At 38.0% G+C, this 18,476-nt stretch overlaps 1 protein-coding gene and 1 long non-coding RNA gene across 17 annotated transcripts in view; one reads left to right on the top strand and one right to left on the bottom strand.

Moving 5' to 3' along the window:
• Nucleotides 1-5,703, bottom strand: part of LOC105535684 — a 9,236-nt gene extending 3,533 nt beyond the window's left edge. Inside the window, exon 1 of the long non-coding RNA XR_001005479.1 lies at nucleotides 5,686-5,703. This is a non-coding gene — a long non-coding RNA (uncharacterized LOC105535684). The remainder of the gene's footprint in view (nucleotides 1-5,685) is intronic.
• Nucleotides 1-18,476, top strand: part of KCNMA1 (potassium channel, calcium activated large conductance subfamily M alpha, member 1) — a 770,521-nt gene that overhangs the window by 500,211 nt on the left and 251,834 nt on the right. The gene's annotated exons all lie outside the window — the stretch shown is intronic.

The raw sequence follows: 18,476 nt of genomic DNA, 5'->3' as shown, positions 1-18,476 counted from the left end.
TTCTTTCTTTCTTTCTTTCTTTCTTTCTTTCTTTCTTTCTTTCTTTCTTTCTTTCTTTCTTTCTTTCTTTCTTTCTTTCTTTCTCTCTGTCTCTCTCCTTCCCTCCCTCCCTCTCCCTCCCTCTCTCTCTTTCTTTCTTTCTTTCTTTCTTTCTTTCTTTCTTTCTTTCTTTCTTTCTTTCTTTCTTTCTTTCTTTCTTTCATGAAGTCTTGCTCTGTCATCCAGGTTGGAGTGTAGTGGCACCATCTCCGCTCACTGCAACCTCCACCTCCCGGGTTCAAGTGATTCTCCTGCTTCAGCCTCCCCGGTAGCTGGGACTATAGGTGCGGGCCACCACACCTGGCTAATTTTTGTATTTTTTAGTAGAGATGAAGTTTCACTGTGTTGGTTAGGCTGGTCTCAAACTCCTGGCCTCAACCTATCTGCCCACCTTGGCCTCCCAAAGTGCTGGGATTACAGGCATGAGCCACTGCGCCCAGCTTCTCATCTTTTATTTTTACATGCAGTCATAGGTTTTCAGGTTTCATATAAGCAGCCAGGTTCTCTCAGTGCATCAGGAGCAGAGCCAGGGTCCAAACTTACATCCATTTGACCCCAAAGCACAGTTTTTTCTTACTGGGCAATGCTGCTGTCTTATGGGGGAATTTTAGGCATCGATAAACAAGGAAGAGAAGAGGGCTAATTTCTTTTGGGGGCTGGTGGATCTTCCCCTAAAATTATGTAGATAGTCATCTTTCCTATCTTAGCTAAATACAAATGTAGATTGTAAACAGCTCTTCAAGACTGTAAATTTTTTGAGGATGGATTTAGAGCAAATCTCATTTGTATCCCCAATATAGTTAGCCTAGTATCTGGCTCCTAGTAATAATCATAGCAAGCCCTGATTGAACATTTGCTATGTGCCAAGGACAATTTTAACTGTTATAGATATTAATTCATTCCTCACAATAACCCCATGAGGTAGGTTACTATTACTATTCCCATTTTATAGGTGGGGAAACTGAGACACTTTGAGTTGAAGGAACTTGCTAATGCTCACTCCCAATTAATGGCAGAGCTGGGATTTGAATCCTATAACTCTGGGCCCAGATCCCGTCTCTTCTAAATAGGTAATCAATGAAAATCTGTTGTTGAATACATGCACTGTTACTTTGTACAGGGTTGAGGGAATTAGATATGACTTCACTGAAGAGGTCAATTTCGTCTGAGTTCATTTCTTGGTCAATATTTTTAAATGAATGAATGGATTCAAGTGTCCTTTTTCTCTGACCACTTCTGTCTCAGAAAAACAAGCCTAATGCAGAGGACGAGGAGCAAGGGAGTTTTCCCAGTGACGGTAGATGAAGGTCTATGACTTCAGAGACAAATGAAGCCCTCCTAGAATTCTTTGAGGCAGACAATACTGGGTGACACCATGGGTGGGAGGAGTGCAAAATAAGGATACAGTTTATGACAGTTTTTATGGAATAGACACATGTCCAGAGAAATGGGCCCACATTCACTTGTGTGTGTGCATACATTTGCATAGAATTCTCTTTTAAATATTTTAAATTTATAAGAAATCCTTTCTTGTGATGAACGGATTTATCTTGAAAAGTATTTCCCATTTTAAGAGTCAGAGACTTGAGGCAGGGTTGGAATAACTTCTAAGAGCATGTGGCTCATATGTGGAGATACCGGGATCCAAATCCCCTGCTGCTGGTTCCAGGGACCACATTTATTGCCACACCTATAGGGTCCTAGGAAGAGGCTGGCTGATGTGCCTCATGCAGACAGGCGGGGTTTTCATTTACAATAGGAGACCAGATTGCCCAGTGATGAAGGGGCATTCGATGGCAGAATATAGACCAGTTTGACTTGGGCGCTAGTGCTTTGGCAGATTTTTGGAGGAGAATTTGCTGAGTGTCAGACCCTGTGCAGAGCTTTGCAAACATCATTTTCTTTAATCTGGATAGTTCATCTGTTAAGTAGATGTCATAATCCCTATTTCAGAGATGAGGAAATGAGGCTAGAAGTTACATAACTTACTCAGCTGTGCAGCTGCTGGTGGCAGAGCGTGAATACAAATCCTTCACTTCTCCAATTGAACCAGCCATCTCTGAGTGGCTGGGGTTTCATGCCATACTGCCCACTGGAAGTTGGGAGGGAATTTATAGGGTTGCAGCAGATGATCTCTGTTTAGGCACCAGGTGAAACTTTAGTGTTCTCTAAATTGGTACGAGCAGCCTCTGTTTAAGTATCTCTGTTGACGGGGAGATATCATCTAACATGGCAGCCCATCTCAATGTTTTTAATAAGTATATTATACATGCAGTAAAATACATAGATCCTGAGGGTGTATTCAGTGAGTTCTGACAGAGATATGCATCACTGTAAAATGGTCTGTCATCCATATCAACATAGAAAACATTTTCATTATCCTGGAATGTTTCTTTATGCCCATTTCTGTCAATATCTGCTCTCCTCCCTTGAACATAAAAAATCACTGTCCTGGTTTCAGTCACTATAGATTAGTCTTGTCTGCTCTCAATTTTTGTATGAATGAAATCATGCAAGATATTCTCTTTTCTAACTAGCTCCTTTCATTCAAAATAAGGTTTTTGATATTTGTATATATTGTTGTATATATTAACAACTTCTTCCTTTTTATTGCTGCTAATATTCCATTATGGGATATATGACAATTTGTTTATCAAACCACCTGTTGATGGTCATTAGGTTGTTTCCAACTTTGACTTATTTTGAATAAAGCTGTTATGAGCATCCTTGTACATATGATTTTGTGGACATATATTTTTATTTTTATTTTTATTGGGTAAATACTTAGAAATTGAATCTCTGGGTCATAGGATAGATGCATGTTTAACATTATAAGAAACTGCCAGTTTTCCAAAGAAGATATCCCATTTTACACTTCTACTAGCAACGTGTGAGGGTGCCAGCTGCTTTGTTTCTTCACCAACACTTGGTAATGTCAACTTTTAAATTTTAGCCATTCTAGTGGACTTGTGATGGTATCTTCTTGTAGTTTTAATTTTTATTTCTGTAAGTTCTTTGTCATATGAAGGTACCGCAAGTATTTCCTTTTAATCTGTGGCTTATCTTTTAATTTTATTAATTGTCTTTTGATGAGAAGTTTTTTATTTTACTGATATTTATCAGTCTTTTTAAATATGTGAATGCCTTTTGTGTCCTATCTAAGAAATCTTTGCTTATCCAAGTGTCCTCAAGACACTCTGCTGTGTTTCTTTATAGAGGCTTAAGATTTAGCTTTTACATTGAAGTCAGTGATCCATCTCAAACTAATTTTGCATATTGTGTTAGGTAAGAGTTGAGACTCATTTCTTTCCCTTTGTAGATACTCATTTTTCCTTCTATTTGTGGAGACGACTTTCTTTTTCTCATTGAGTTGTATTGGTACTTTTGCTATAAACCAATTGACTGTATGTATATGGGTCTATTTCTGGACTCTGATTCATTAATCAACTTGTCTTTTGGGGGGCCCAACCCATTATCTCAACACAACATAGTTTCATCATTTTTTTGATGCCTATTAAAATGATCATATGATTTTTCTTTTAATTTTTTCAATGTGGTGAATTATATTAATTAACTTTCATTTTTTAAACCAATCTCTTACTCTTGGGATAAACTCTGTTTACTTGGTTGTGAGGTATTATTCTTTTTATATACTGCTGGATTCATTTGACTAGTATTTATTTAAGGATTGTTGTGTCTATGTTGATGACATATTTATCTGTAATTTTTTTCTTTTTGTAATACTCTTACTAGGTTTCTAATGTCATGATTATTCTGGCATTATAAAACAAGTTGGGTTCTCTTTTTCTCTAGTCTCTGTAAGAGTTTGTGTAAGATTGGTATTATTTCTACCATAAATATTTGGTAGAATTCTCGAGTAGAAACTGCCTGAACCTTAAATTTTCTTTGTGGTAATGTTTTTAATTGAAATTTCAATTTATTTAACAGATATATAGCTGTTTACATTTTCTATTTTTTCTTATGTCAGTTTGAGAAAATTGTATTTTTAAATGAATTTTTTCATTTCATTAGGGTGTCAAGTTTTGGAGACATAATATTATTCCTAATACTTTACAATTATCCTCTTAGTGTCTGTAGGACCTATAGTTATGTCCATCATTTCCAGACAACTTTAGGTATTGAAGAGTTAGTTTCCCACCAATTTCTTTGTAAACACATTGAGTTTCTTTCAAGTCAGGACCAGGCCATATACTTCCCTCTTCAATATATTTGTCCTGCTGTTCCCTTGGCCTAAAAAAATTGCCCTCACCACCATCTTTTCACCTGGCTGTCTGCTACTGTACCGTTAGGATACAGAATTATTGTGAAGCCCTTTTTCATATGCATGTCACATTTTCCATACCCATTCACTCAGATACACATTTATGTAACATACACATACTCAGATAACTACTTAGGGTTTTTCTTTACAGCACTTTACCCAAATTGTTAATTATAGTTATGATATATTGTTTCACTCTCTGATTATACTATAAATGCCACCGAGGCTGGACTTGTGCATTGTTCCTGTTAATCAGCAAATACCCAGTACCCAGCAAAATGCTTGGCACATAATAGATGCTTAGTATATCATGGTCGGGTGAATGAACCAATCCACAATGAGAAGAAATGTTATTCTCTGAAAATTCCACCAATAATTTTAGCCTTGCTAGAGGTCTGAAAAAAATAGGTGGGGATTAAATTATGGGGAGCTTCAACTAACAACTTATGGAATGTGGATATTTTCCTGTTTGTATTTTTAATGTTTCCCCTCTCTCTGTGTCGTATTTTTGTTTACACTCAGTACCCTGGGAATAGAGACTACCATAGTAACTCTGGGCTACCTAAACAAGATATCAAAAACTGGGTGACTGAAATAACAGAGATTTATTTTCTCACAGTTTTGAAGGCTAGACATCTGAGATCAGGATGCCAGCATGGTCAGGTTCTGGTGAGGGCTCTCTTTCTGGCTTGCAGGCAGCTGCCCTCTCACTGTGTCCTGACATGGCAGAAAGAGAGAAAGAGCAAACTCTGTGGTCTCTCTTCTTATAATGGCACTAATCTCATCACGAGGGCCCTATCCTCATGACCTTGTCTAAACCTAATTACTCCCTAAAGTCCCTCATCTCCAAATACCATTACATTGGGGTTTGGGCCTCAACCTATGAATTTGGCAGGGGTAGGGGGTCCATAATGTAGCCTGTAACAGAGACCTAAGAGGGTGCTGGGGTTGGTAATGAGAGACGATGCTGAAAACAATGGGACAAAGAAGTAGGGGGTGGGCCAAGGAGCTCTGATGAGTGTCTCCTCCCATCTTCCTCTGGAAAGCCCAGCATCCCTCTTCTTCCTCAGTCCTGTATGTAGGATTAGCAGAGGATTTGCGTATTTGGGTTATGTTAGTGCTGGGAGGTGGTCACGACAGTAGGAGTGGGGCAATTCAGTTTTTCTCTCTTGTTGGTCATCACGTCCTCTGAGGGAGTCCTCCTTATGAGTCCTCAGTTGTCAAGCAGGCTTACTAAAATAAAAGAAACGACTTAGTGGGCCCCAAACTGCAGCCTCTCTCACACTCTATTCTGTACCACTTGATTTGAGGAATTATAGCCTTTTCTTTTTCTATCCCCCTAAACCATGTTCAAAGGAGCTTACATGGTTATTTCCAGCATGAAGCTGATTGATCAGCTCGCAGGACATTGTGGATCAGAGCGCTTCCCCCGCCCCTCTTAACTGCCTTTCTGATGTGGCTGCATGTACCCAGTGCCCAGAGCATGCCGGGGTTCTTGCAAGAAGGACTGGAGGGTGAGGGAGGAGAGAGTGTCTATTGGCTCCACCAGGACATAGATGCTGGTGACCTACACTGCGCTGGACAGGAGGACTTGTTTGCAGCACGGGTCAGAGGAACACAGGCTCCTCCAGGTCTTTCCAGAGCATTGGCGCCTGCAAGAAGTGAATGGAAGGGAGCTCAAAGCCTAGCCCATCTCCCTCCTTCTACCATGATCCCCAGTAAGATTCTGGTGTACCACCACCCATCCAGCAGAACCGGCACAGAGGTTTACAGACCCGGCAGGCACCGCAAGAAGTCCCTGGGGGACCTGTTCCATAACGGCTACAGGGTGAAGTCTGGGCTTGCTGCTCCCGAGAAGGAGGAACCGCCGAACTTCCGACAGTCATTGGTGTCTTGCTGTAGGGTTTGTGCATCCTGGGGTAAGGACTCCCCGCTCCATGGCTCTTCTCTTCCCAGCAGTATTCTGTATTCCTGAAGGCTGCCTGGGAAAAAAAGTGCTTTCCCTGTGGGCTGGATTTGGGGAAATGTCCAGTGGAGAGGTAATAGCCACCTTGATTCCTGTTTTCTTGGCATACGCACCCAATGCAGATGTGCTGGATGAGGCAGAAATCTTTTCCTTCATTTCTAGATGAACTTAACTGGCTTCTAGCGCTCCTGAATATTATTGAGCTATTAAAGAATATATTTCAGAAATGTGGGAGAAAGTTTGGCAAACGATATAATAACTTGCTTCCTATTTATTAAATGGCAATAATTTTCAGTGAGTCGGTGTTTTCAAAAAAGGCATTTGGACCTTTCGATAATTTTTTTTTCAGGAGCTACACTGCGAGCTGCGGCTCATTTTCTGTCTTTACATTTGACTATGGGAGTGTGGTCTTGCCTGTCTTGGGCAGTACTTTTTTATTCTTACCCAGCAGAGATCATAACAATAGTTTTCTAGGCAGATTTTCTTTCCTCAACTGCTTTCTGATAGGCATTTGGCTTTATTTAGGCATCTATAATATATTAGAGTTTAAAACAAATAGATTAAATCTACATTTCTTTCCATAAAAATGTCAGTCTTAAGGAGAGATAGCTTTTATTTCCAGGAAAGTTAGCAGTACTAGGAATTTCTTTAAAATGGAATGTAGTCCCTTTGAAACCTAGTTTAGGATTCTAATGCGGGTAGGCACAGCTCAAATACTTCTGCATTATGTAATGATGCCTAACAAAATTCCAATTAGCAAGCAATAGGTGAAACCTAGTCAATCCTTTTCATTAGAACTGACATAAAATGTTTCTGTCAGCGAAAATGTCTGGAATCTAAATATTCATGCCTCTGTGTCTATAACCCTAGAATCAGCCAGCCAGATTGTTATGTTTCCTCTCCCTTCATCACAGAGAAGAGCTGCTCTGTGCTGTAACATCTGGCCTTGGAGAGAATCAGGATTAAAGCCACTAGAGAGAAGAGACCAAATGATGGACTTATTAAGCTAAGAGGAAATACACTATTTCCTGAGAGAACATTGAATAATTGAGTAAAACCATGGGTTTAACTTAGTATCCAATACACTTCTTACTTTTCCTGTGAAAGGATTAATTCATGTATTCATTTACAGTAGTGAGTACTCACTATGTGCCAGTCACCACTGTTCTAGAAGAGGGTGGACTCGGTGGTGAGCCAGTGATTGAGACACCTGTCCCAATAGAGCAGATAGTCTGCTGAGGAATGGGCAGGGGCAGGCACCTGAACAAGCAAACGAGATCATTTTAGATTGTGGTAAACCCTATAAAGAGGAATGCGTAATGGCGGCGAAGGACTGGGCTACAGATCGGGTGGTCAGAGAAGACTTCCATGAGCCAACCTTGCAATGATCTGGGAGAAGAACATTCCCGAGAAAAGAAACAGAAGGGAAGACCCAGAGCTGAGGACGATCTGGGAAATGTTTGTGGAGCAGAGACACTGTGTGCAGGGTGTGAGGACATGGAGAGTGGTGATGAGCAAAGACCATGGAAAGCCTTCCAGAGTGAGATAAGGAATCTGAAATGTAATTTTAGTAAGATGGATGCCACGTAATGGCTTTTAGCAGGGAGCAATGTAATCTGATGGATATTTGAAAAGACCATGCTGGCTGCTTTTTGGAGAATGCTGGTGGGGCCCGGAGGCGCTGGGGTAGAGAAGTAAAGCAGGAAGACCTGTGTAGGGCTCTTGGTCCAGATGGAGGTAACAGTAGTGTGAACCATGGTTCTGGCAGTGGAGAGGGAAAAGATAAGTTATTTCACATATATTTAAGATGTAAAGTCAGACCAGGCAAAATGGTTCATGCCTGTAATCCCAGCATGTTGGGAGGCTGAGCTGAGAGGATTATTTGAGTCCAGGAGGTCAAGACTCCAGTGAGCTATGATCATGCACTCCAGCATGGGTGACAGTGAGACTCTGTCTCTTAAAAAAATTAAATAATTTTAAAACAAAATAAAGAGGTGAAGTCAATAAGTCCTGTTTGTTTACTTTTTAAAAACGTGTTTCTCTACTTCCTGGCTCTTCTATTCAAATAGAAGACCTGGAAGCAGGAGCCTCCTCCCTGTGCTGCAGCATCTGGAACCACAAGGGGTGGTGGAAGCAGGCACTCCCTGTATGTGTGTGGATGAACGAATGAATGAATGGGTGACAATCTCAGTCTGAATATCAGCTGATGTTAAGCATTTGTCAGAACAGGAACCAAGACTGGGTTAAGGTAGGGAGCCAGGACTGGCAACATGACAAAACTCTGTCACTACAGAAAAATAGAAAAAATTCGCCGGGCACGGTGGCTGGCTACTTGGGGGGCTGAGGTAGGAGGATCACTTAAGCCCAGGAGGTCGAGGCTGCAGTGAGCGATGACCGTGCCACTGCACTCCAGCATGGCTGACAAAGTGAGACCCTGTCTCAAAAAAATTAAAAAAAAAAAAAAAAAGTAGGGAGCAAAACAGCCTGAACAATTACCAAAGGAAAGGATGGTGAAAAGGTCAGACAAGCAAGAACTGTTTATAGAACACACGTTCTGACTGCAGGAACAAAAGCCCAGGGGCATTTGAGAGGAAGTGAGACAGTCCTCTCTCTCCAGCTGGGAAGGAGAGGCTCAGATTCACTCTGTGCTGGGGCTAAGAAGCAGGTGGTCCTCACAGTGACCAAGCTGGGGATGGGAGGTGGGACCTGTGATGGCAGCAGGGTGCAGGGGACCACCCCGAAGAAGCCTCCCCATGCTCTTATGCATCCTCCGTTTACCCTGATATGCCTGCCCTCGGTGTGATCCCTCTGAGCTGCAAGGCCAGATAACAATGACCTTGTCAGACACCACAAAAATAATTGCTCTTCAGGATTTGCGTGGGGCTGCAGGGATTGGAAACGACAGAGGTTTATTGGAACCTTTCAGCTTTTTGGATTTAAAGATTAAGGAGTGAAAGGCAATGGAAAATAGCAAATTGGAAATCCCTGGCAGGCTTTCTGGTATGGGCTTGGATGTGTTTGCTGTTGTGTTTTCTATCTTCTCCTCTCCCGGGGCCTCACATGCATGAATCTCCAGTCTTTTCTCTCTGGGGATCACAGGAACCCTGAACAGTGAGTGAGTTATCATTTACTTGTTTATCCCTCAATTTCTGTCAGTACAGTAACTCTGCTTTTATCTGAGAAAGGAGCTCAAGATCCCTTAATCTGTCTAGTTGGTCATTGCTAAAATCCACAGCACTAGTTCTCAGGAGGAGCCCCACCTGGTTGTGCAGGCCCTGGGCACCAAGTTTGACCCTCTGAAAGGACAGCCGTGGCAGGGGGTCCTCCTCTCTGGAGCCAATGGTCTCACGTGACTGAATCTTGCACGTGAGTACAGGGCTTGGAGCAAGGAAAACCTGTATTCCAGTCCTGACTTGCCACTGACTTTAAGACTATAGCAATAAGTAATTATGCATAAAAATAGAAATTTTGATATAAATATTACAAAAAATTAAAAAGCTCAAGAATATTAAAGAAATCCAAAATGTTTGCCTTTGTCACATGACCACTGTCATCATTTTATGCTTTTCTTCTACTTTTACATTTTACATATACCTATAGTTTTCATAGTTTTATCATAGGGAACATGCACTTCATCTTTTCTTTCCTTTTTTTTCCCAGCATTTCCAGTTTGCTATTTTTTAAAAAATTGTGGTGAAAAACACATAACATAAAATTTACCATTTTAATCATTTTTTAAGTGTACAGTTCAGTAATGTTAAGGATGTTCTATTGTTGCAAAACAGGGCTCCAAAACTTTTTCATCTTGCAAACCTGAAACTCTACAGCCATTAAACAATTACTTTTTCCTCTCCCCCCAGCTCCTGGTAATCGCTATTTTAATTTCTACATTCCACTTCTTTAACTTAACATTATATCAAAAATTTTCCTTGTTACAATTTTTGAGCATGTATAATATCCTATAAAGAAGATGTACCAGACTTAAGACCTATTTTTGGATTTTAAGCTGCTTTCTATTTTTCTTGCTTAATGAACAATTCTGCAATAAGCATCTTTGTTTCTGTAGCATATTTCCATATTTTGTTACATTTTCTTAGACTATATTCCCAGAAATGGAATTAGTTTGATTAATAATGCTGAATTACTTTCTGAAAAGGTTTTATCAGTTTATAATTCTACAGTCGAATTATGAGACCAGGTCATTGTAGAGTCATCTCCACTAGGTGAAACTCCAATATATTGCTATTAAGTAGAATAAATACAATGCTTACTTATTTTTGTTTAATTTGCATTTCTTTTATTTTTACATTTTTAAAGCATTTTTCAAGAATACTATATGGTTATTAACTATAGTCACCATGTTATACAGTAGTTATCTTGAATTTATTTCTCTTATTTAACTGACATTTTGTATCCTTTGACCAACATCTACCCAACCAACCTTCCCTCCAACCACCCCAGCCTGTTTCTATGAAATCAGCTTCTTTATATGAGTGAGGTCATGTGATATTTGTCATTCTGTGCATGGCTTATTTAACTTAATATAAACTCTAGGTTCATCCACATTGTTGCAAATGAAAGGATTGATTCTTTTTATGGCTGAATAGTATGCCATTCTGTACATATATCACATTTTCTTTATTCATTCATCTGTTGATGGACACTGAGGTTGATTTTGTACCTTGGCTATTAGGGATAGTGCTGCAAAGAACATGGGAGTGCAGACATCTCTTCAGCATGTTAATTTCATTTCCTCTGAATATATACCCAGTAGTGGGGTTGCTTGATTGTATAGTAGTTCTAGTTTTGGGTTTTTGTGGAACCTTTTTACTATTTTCCATAAAGGAAAATAGTACTAATTTACCTTCCCATCAACAGTGTGCAAGCATTCCTTTTTCCCACATCCTTACCAACACTTACCTTTTGTCTTTTTGATAATAACCCTTCTAACAGGTGTGAAGTGATAGTTCATTGTAGTTTTAATTTGCACTTCCCTGATAAATAGTGATGTCAAACATTTTAAACATTTACTATTGGCTATTTGCATTTCTCCTTTTGAGAAATATATTCAGAAATATCCTTTGCCCATTTCTTAATTGGGCTGTTTGCTTTCTTGCTATTGAGTTGCGTTCTCTTTATATTTTGAATATTAAACCCTTATCAGATGTATAGTTTTCAAATATTTTTCTCCCATTCTGTAGGCTGTCTCTTCACTCCATTGATTCTTTCTTTTGTTGGGCCAAACTTTTTAGTTTGATGTAATCCTCTTTGTCCATTTTTGCTTTCATTGTCTGAGTTTTAGGGGCCATTTCCAAAAAATTATTGCCCAGACCATTGTCATGGAGCTCTTTCTCAATGTTTTCTTCTAGTAGTTTCACAGTTTTGAATCTTAAGTCATTAATTCATTATGAGTTGGTTTTTGCATATAGTGTGCATTTTTTTTTTATTTGAACCAAGTTAGCATAAATGGTTTCATTTAATTAATTTATTTAATGATTATTTACTATTCATATTTTCTACTTCATAATGTACCTGTTCGTGATTTTTGCCTACTTATCAAATAATGATATAGTATTTTACATACATGCTTTTCACATTACAAAGAATTTATCCTTTTTGTATCATATTTGATTATGTTTTAATTGGGTATTGTCTTCATTATGATTTTTAACATGCAGAATTTTGATGTTTATATGGTGGTGGCAGAGCCTATATTTCAAAGATTGTGTGACTACTTTTACATCTGAAATTAGAAATTCTTCTTTTCAGAGGGCTAAAAATATATACCTACATTTTCCTCAACTTTTCTGTCCCGTGTTATCCATATTTACTTTTTAATTCGTCTCAAACTTATTTCCATTATGGTATGAGGTCCATCATTGAATGATGCCTGTCTTCCTTTTGATTTGTGATGACCTCTTTATTGTCTATAAAATTCTTCTGATATAATAGAGTCTATTTCTCTACTGCTTAGTCATTGTTGCCATTCTTTTATTATTTTCTTATTCTATTGCTTTGTGGTAAATGTGACTTAGATGATTTTTGCATTTTAGATTTTGATGAAATTTCTTTGTGGCCTAATATGTGGTCAGTTTTTGAGACTGCTCACGGCTGTTATTAAAGAATGTGTGTTCCTGGTTTACTAATATATGTGTGTGTCTTTCTGCCCATCCATTCAGATACATATAGATATGAATATATCCCAAGGGATTAAATGCTACTTAAATATCCGATATTTGTGCATTCTTGTCATATTTGCTTTATCTATCTCAAAGTAATACTTTTAGGTGTATAAAGTTTATTTTTTAGTTACATATTCTTGGTGGATTGTTCCTTTTATCAATATGAGCTATTACTTTTAATTCTTTTTTAATATAATTTTTATATATAATTTTATATAATTTTTTGCAGTAGCTTCCGCTTTATTTGATATAATCATTGCTCTATTTGTTCCTCTGTTGTCAGCATTTGCCAGGCACATAATTTCCATTCTTTCGTTTCTAACTTTTCTGTGTGTCGTGTTTACAATGTATGTGTTTTAAATAGCATGCATCTGGAATTTGTTATTGTTGTTGTTTTCACATCACGTGAATCTCTGTCTTTCCATAGGTGAAAGTAATTATAATTTTATTTTATTATGATTGCAAATATATTTGGACTCTTTTACTATTGTAACTGTGTTTTCTGATTAATATAGCTTTTATTTTTTTTCCCTTTTTGTTGGATGGGTTAAAGTTTTTGTTCTTTTTTACTTTTCTCCATTTGATTAAATTCCTTTGTTCTCTTTTTTTTCCTCTGGGCTATGGAATTTATATCCTTAAGGTTTTGATACATATACTTAAACTAATTTTTTTCTGTAAATATATATGATTGATTGTATCCTATCAAGACAAGAACTTCTGCACACCTTTCTTTTTCCTATTGCCCTCTCTCCTTCACACCTCCATCTTCTATGTATTTCCAGAGATTTTAATTTTAGATCATTGTTATTATTTATTCATTTAAAACATACTCAGTCAACACATAAACAAATCCATTACTTTTATCTTTTCCATGTTGCTTCTTGTATCTCACTGCTTTTGGATTTTTCTTTCAGCTGGCTAAGTATATATTACTTGCTTCAAATTAATCTGTCCTGAGAATTGTAAAGATATCCTTCTTTTGTTTTCTTGCAACCAGTGAAACCAGGAGAATTGTGACAATAATTTGGCTCTTGTTGCTTTGAAGGGATTTATTTCTTCACACTGATGTTATAAAATTTCTCCACGATATACTTGGACTTAGGTCTTCTAAAATTTAACCTGCTGGACCCTTAAAAGACCTTTCCAATCTGAGGATACAAGTCATTCTTTTGGTCTAGGAAACTTTAATGTTATTTAAAATGTTTCCTGCTATTTCCTTCATTTTTTCCTTCTGGAAACTCAATTACATGGATATTGAAAACTTTATTCCTGTTTTCTAGATCTCTTAGTTTTACTTTTGCACTTTTCGTTCCTGTGCCCCTTTGCATGAAGATGGCTATGTGACAGTCGAACCCTCTACTTTGCTGTGTGGCTATGTCCATTCTTCTATTAAGTTGGCCTTTTAAGATTTTGATGTTCAAAATTTTAATTGCTAAGATATTTAGTTGATTTTTTGAGTTGAGATATTTTTTCACAACTCTTTATATTTTTCAAAAAAAATTTTTAAAGCAATTTTTGTTTAATGCTTTGTTAATGTTGTATCCTTAAGGGTCAGTTGGCCTGAGGTATAATACATGCGTTTCTTGAAGGAAAGTTGCCTTTCCTCAAATGTTTGGCAATTCTTTATTCTGTGCTTATCTTTTCTTTTCTTTCTTACTTTCTTTTCTTTTCTTTTCTTTTTTTTTTTTTGAGATTGAGTCTCGCTCTGTTGCCCAGGTTGGAGTGCAGTGGCACGATCTCAGCTCACTGCAACCGGATTCAAGCGATTCTCCTGCCTCAGCCTCCCAAGTAGCTGGGATTACAGGCGCCTGCCACCATGCCATGCCCAGCTAATTTTTGTATTTTTAGTAGAGATAGGGTTTCATCATGTTGACCAGGCTGGTCTCAAACTCCTGACCTCAAGTGATCCGCCTACCTCAGCATCCCAAAGTGCTGGGATTACAGGTGTGAGCCACTGAGCCTGGCAGTAGCTGGATGAATTTTCATGAAGAGAATGCATTTGCGAAGCCAACGTTCAGCTCAAGAAACAGACATTATTTCCCGCTCCCCCACCCTCCATCCCTTCTCCTGGCAACCTTCCAGTCACCACACCCCACAAAGGTAACCACTCTCCTGACCGTATATCAGTTTTGCTCTGTTCTGAACTTCACATAACTGGGTCGTACAGAGTGACTCTGTGTCGGGCCTCATTCTCTCGATGTTATGCCTGTGTGATTCATCCATGTGGTTATATGTTTTGTCTTTTTTTGTTGAGACAGAGTCTTGCTCAGCCTCCCAAAGTTCTGAGATTACAGGCGTGAGCCACCGTGCCTGGCCTGTTTTGTGCTTATCTTTGCATTTGAGATTTTCTATTAGCCTATATGTGAATGCTGTCTTTGCGTGTTGCAGTTTATCTGGGGGGTACTGAGATATGCTACGGTGTATTTGGTGTATTTCTATTCGGTAACTGGTCTTACAGCTGTGGAGACAGTGTGTTTCTTCTAAGAGTTACAGTTTACTCAGGATATTGCTCTATTTTAACACCTCAATGGTAGGCACTTGCTGCCATGTGCTGGCTACTCCTGTTTGGCACCCCAGTCAATCAGTGTCATTGTCACAGCCTCCCTCTTCCCAGGGTCAGCCTCTTCATTTCACCTTTTGGATGGTTGTTTTCTTCTTCATTGTGATCTCTGCATCCCCCACCCCCACCCCACCAACCTCAGTCTCTATGTATTGACCAAAGACATTCTTAATATTCTGTTTATCATTGTGGAGATATATACATGTGTGTGTATATGTCTTTCTTTCTCATTATGGAAATGTATACTTGGAAAATATATGTATATATTTATGTAAATATAAATAAATAAATATCTATGTATGCCAAGTCAGTTTCTAACAGAGTATCTACCAACATTTTGTCTTTGTCTCTTATGTGTTGTAATCTCCTCTTCTGTTCTTTTTGTTCTTGTGGGATTTTGCTGTTTCCTACCCCCCCAACATTTGTATTACTTTAGTGAAGTTTTGAGAGGAGGCAGAGATAAACCGTTGTGATCCATCTGCTATGTTTAACTAGAATGCTCTGGATTATCATTTTAATTCATTGATGAATTATTTATGTTGGTCTTTCATATAGAATTTTGGCATCTATGATCTTAGTGATACAGATGCTTCTCAACTTAACCATGGGGTTACGTCCTCACAAACCCATCATAAACTGAAAATATTTTGAGTTTGAGAATGCATTTAATACACCTCACCTACTAAACATCATAGCTGAGGCTACCCTATCTTAAACATGCTCAGAACACTTACATTACCTACAGCTGGGCAAAATCATCTAACACAAAGCCTATTTTACAATAAAGTGCTGAAAATGTTGCGTAATTTATTGAATACTGTACTGAAAGTGAAAAACAGAATGGTTGTGTGAGTACTTAAAGTATGGTTTCTGATGAATGGGTATCACTTTTGCACCACTGAAAAGTCAGAAAATCATAAGCTGAACCATTGTAAGTTGGGGGCCATTTCTATTTTATTTTTGTGCTTTGAGAGTCAGTTTTTGGTCCCAAGTTTATGTTTATTTTATAACATAAGTTAGTAGCTTTCCATCTCGTGTTGTGTTATGGAACAGTTTAGAATTTTAATGAAATGGATGTATAATAATTTAATCATAAATTATATATGGGTGCAGATTCTTTAAGGGAAGCAGTTAATATATATTTCAATTTATATCTCAATTGTTATCCTATAATGGATTTCTTTTTTGTGTATATCAAGTTTCAAAGTTTCTCTTTTGTAGAAAGCCATACCTCTCACTGAGGTTTTTCACAAATTTATTAGTGTATCATTGTGGATAAATTTTTTTCTTTTTTTATTGTATCAGCCAGGACTTTATTTTATGTTATTTGTTTTATTGTTGCTATTGTTTGCTCCCATAAAATTCTACAGATTTTTAATTTTTTTTTCATATTTGTCGGTTTTCTGGTTATTTAGTCATAAACACTAAACTAAAAAATCAACTTTCTCCTATTGTCAGGACTACTTTTCCCCCAAAATCTTAAGCTGAATGCTTTATTTTATAAGTAATCTCTTATTGTATTATTGATTTAACTTCCAGTTAGCCAGTATGTTCCTTAAAATTGATTTAAACAGACTGGTAGTGTGCTTAGTGGATATATTACTGGTTTTAAATTACTCAAGTGATTACTCGGGTTAAGGGAAATTTGCTATTTGGAGAAAAAATAAAGCATTCTCCTTTTGGCATACTACTAGCTAAAATAAATAAATACATCAAGATGGATTCACAAGTTAGAGGTTACAAAAAGAAAATAAAAGATACTCTAAAGCAGTGGTTCCCAAACTTGGCTGTACACTGGACCCATCATCATCCATCATCTGGCTGTACATTAGAATCTTCTTGATCAGAAAAATAAAGCTTGGTCCTTTTGCCACACTGTTAACCAAAATAAATAAATAAGTACATCAAAATGGATTAACAAGTTAAAGGTTAAAGAAAATATATTCGGAACCACTGGTTCCCAAACTTGGCTGCACATTCAAATCAGAATTTATAAAAATTCTGATGCCCAGCTTGTATCCCAGACCCACTAAATCTGGTGGGAGGCAGGCCCCAGTGTTGCTTTAAAATCCTCTGGGGATTGCAGTGGCAGAGAAATCTGGGGACCACTGCCCTGCAGCCTTGTTTTCCCAAAGTGTGGTCTTCTGACCAACAGCATTGACAACAGCTTAGAGCTTATTAGAAATGCGGAGTATCAGACCCCATCTGAGACCCACTGAGTCAGAATCTGGATGTGTACAAATGCCAGGTGATTCATGTGCACAATGGATTTGAATCCCATGCCTCCAAAGCAAGCGTAGCAAGTTAGTGCCCATGGCCTATTTATATGAGTAACATTTTACTGGAATATGGTCACACCTATTTGTTTTCCTATTATTTACAGCAAAGTTTAGTCATTGTGACAGAATCTAAAATATTTATTAATATTTACTCTATGTTGATTTACAGAAAAAGTTTGCAATGCTGCTCATCCTGGATGGCTCATTGGAATCACTCTGGAGCCTTAAAACTCCTTCTGCCTGACTGTACCCCAGGCCCATTAAATCAGAATGTGGGTAGGGGGTGCTGAGACCCAGGTGTCAACAATTCTGAAAGTTTCCCAGGTGATTTAAATGTACAGTTAAAGTTCGGAACCAGTGCCCTAAAAATACAAAGAAAAAATATATAGATGCAGTAAATATACATATATATATATATATATATCTGTATGATGGGGACGGCCTCTTTTTGGATATTAAAAAAAGGGAACATGATGGAAAGAGGGAACTTGATGGAAAGATCGATATATTTTAGAATTCAGGGGGAAAGAAACCCACTTTAAGTAAAATTTGACAGTAAGAAAAACATTTTAAGCCGAATTGAGAAGAATGAAGAACTGTGGGAAATACTATATGGTATACAAAATCTTCTTTATATAAGAACACAAGTATATTACTACAAATAAGATAAATACACTGGCAGACTGGCAAAGGCTACTCTAAAGCACTTTAGAGAAGAAAATAAAATGACTAATAATTATATGAAGAAATCATTAGTTTCATTTGTTAAGGTAGAAAAGCAAAATAAAACAACCATGAGCTCTTATTTGGGGTCTATCAAATTGGAATTATTTAAAAATTTTTTTTTAAAGTTTTTATTTTTTTGAGATGGACTGTCACTCTGTTGCCTGGGGTGGAGTGCAGTGGTGAGATCTCAGCTCACTGCAACTTCCACCTCCGAGGTTCAAGTGATTCTCCTACCTCAGCCTCCTGAGTAGCTGGGAGTACAGGCACATACCACAATACCTGATTAATTTTTTGTATTTTTGGTAGAGACAGGGTTTTACCATGTTGGCCAGGCTGGTCTCGAACTCCTGACCTCAAGTGATCAGTCCACCTCAGCCTCCCAAAGTGCTGGGATTACAGGCATGAGCCACCATGCCTGGCCTCAAATTGGGATTCTTGACCT

This window comes from Mandrillus leucophaeus, unplaced genomic scaffold (assembly GCF_000951045.1).
Source record: "Mandrillus leucophaeus isolate KB7577 unplaced genomic scaffold, Mleu.le_1.0 Scaffold15, whole genome shotgun sequence".
Taxonomy (NCBI): domain Eukaryota; kingdom Metazoa; phylum Chordata; class Mammalia; order Primates; family Cercopithecidae; genus Mandrillus; species Mandrillus leucophaeus.
This window is presented reverse-complemented; position numbering and strand designations above follow the sequence as displayed.